Source organism: Mytilus galloprovincialis, chromosome 3, assembly GCF_965363235.1.
Source record: "Mytilus galloprovincialis chromosome 3, xbMytGall1.hap1.1, whole genome shotgun sequence".
Classification (NCBI taxonomy): domain Eukaryota; kingdom Metazoa; phylum Mollusca; class Bivalvia; order Mytilida; family Mytilidae; genus Mytilus; species Mytilus galloprovincialis.
The window spans coordinates 73,430,618-73,432,176 of record NC_134840.1 but is presented as its reverse complement, the minus strand read 5'-3'; positions in this window follow the sequence as shown (position 1 = coordinate 73,432,176).

The following is a 1,559-nucleotide window of genomic DNA, read 5'->3' as shown; positions in this document are numbered from 1 at the left end:
ATCTGATTTAATGCCCATTATCGGCCCTGTAATTTGGGAAATCATTTTTTTTTGTTCTATATTCTGTTCTATTCTATAGTATAGGCAAGTTTTGAATATTGCCATTTGTATCGAATTCTCAATAGAAGTGAAGCAATCATTTGCGATAAAAATACACCCCCTAAAAAAAAAACCCAACAACAACAACAATAAAAAACAAAACAAAAGCAAAAACAAACATAAACATTAAAAACGAAAAAAAAAAAAAAACAACCCCAAACATTATGATTAAAAAAAAAAGACTTATTTTAAAAAACTTAAAAAAACGACCAAAACTATTTATGTATGTGCCTGTCCCCAAGTCAGGAGCCTGTAATTCGGTGGTTGTCGTTTGTTAATGTGTTACATATTTGTTTTTCGTTCATTTTTTTTATATATAAACAAGGCCGTTAGTTTTCTCGTTTGAATTGTATTACATTGTCATTTCGGGGCCTTTTATAGCTGACTACGCGGTATGGCTTTGCTCATTGTTGAAGGCCGTACGGTGACCTATAGTTGTTAATTTCTGTGTCATTTTGGTCTGTTGTGGACAGTTGTCTCATTGGCAATCATACCACATCTTTTTATATATATATAAAATCTATACAAAACAATGTATAATCATTGAATGTTTGCAATGACTAAAAATTCTAAGCTAGTTTTTTTTTCAATCATCGGCACGGTTCAAAATGACATGGCAATTTATATATATGTAGACAAGAGACATATATGTCTCTGATGTAGAGTATCAAAAGGTGCATTATATAAACAAAAAGTCCCACTACTAGCGTCATGGCTGCTTTTTCACTATGCTAGCAAATATCCAAATGTGCATGTATCTTTTTTTTTAATCTTACCAAATTAAGCCTGAAATAATAGTAACTACTGCCCACCCCATCGTTGTACGACTGTCAACTATCTATATAATTTATCTATTTTTCTGTATAGTCTTTCAGATATATCTAATTAGAAATCAGGTATCACAGGATAAAAAGACAATTATTGTAGTTCCCGCATTCCTAATACACATTATATAAAATTGCAAATAGTGAAAAGTCTATCCCCCTTTTTTCTCTTATACCAAATAACAAACAAACAGACATTTTAATGACGTATTAAGAATGTGGATAATATACAGTAAGATCTGAACGCTGACTGAAGTTTATGATTATACTATCCTTTTAATTATGAATACGATTCAGTCGTATACTTGGCCTGCTTACGTGGTACAAAACATATGTAAATCATTGTGCGTGACTAAACAAGCTATAACAAATCATTTTTTATTTGGCCTAATGATTGATTTTCATTGTATTAAAAATACAGGATTTAAAAAAAGTTAAGTTTAGATAAACAATTAATTAATAGGATTTAGATAATAACAATAATTAAAGTAAATTTCAAATATTTCAATTATTTTCATCGAAAAAAATTATGAACTTTGATACCCTACAAGATATATGTATGTAATCTCTATGAAAGACATCAAAATAGTTCGGAGTGAAAACCAAAGCCGCCGAAGGACGAATGACGTCACGTGT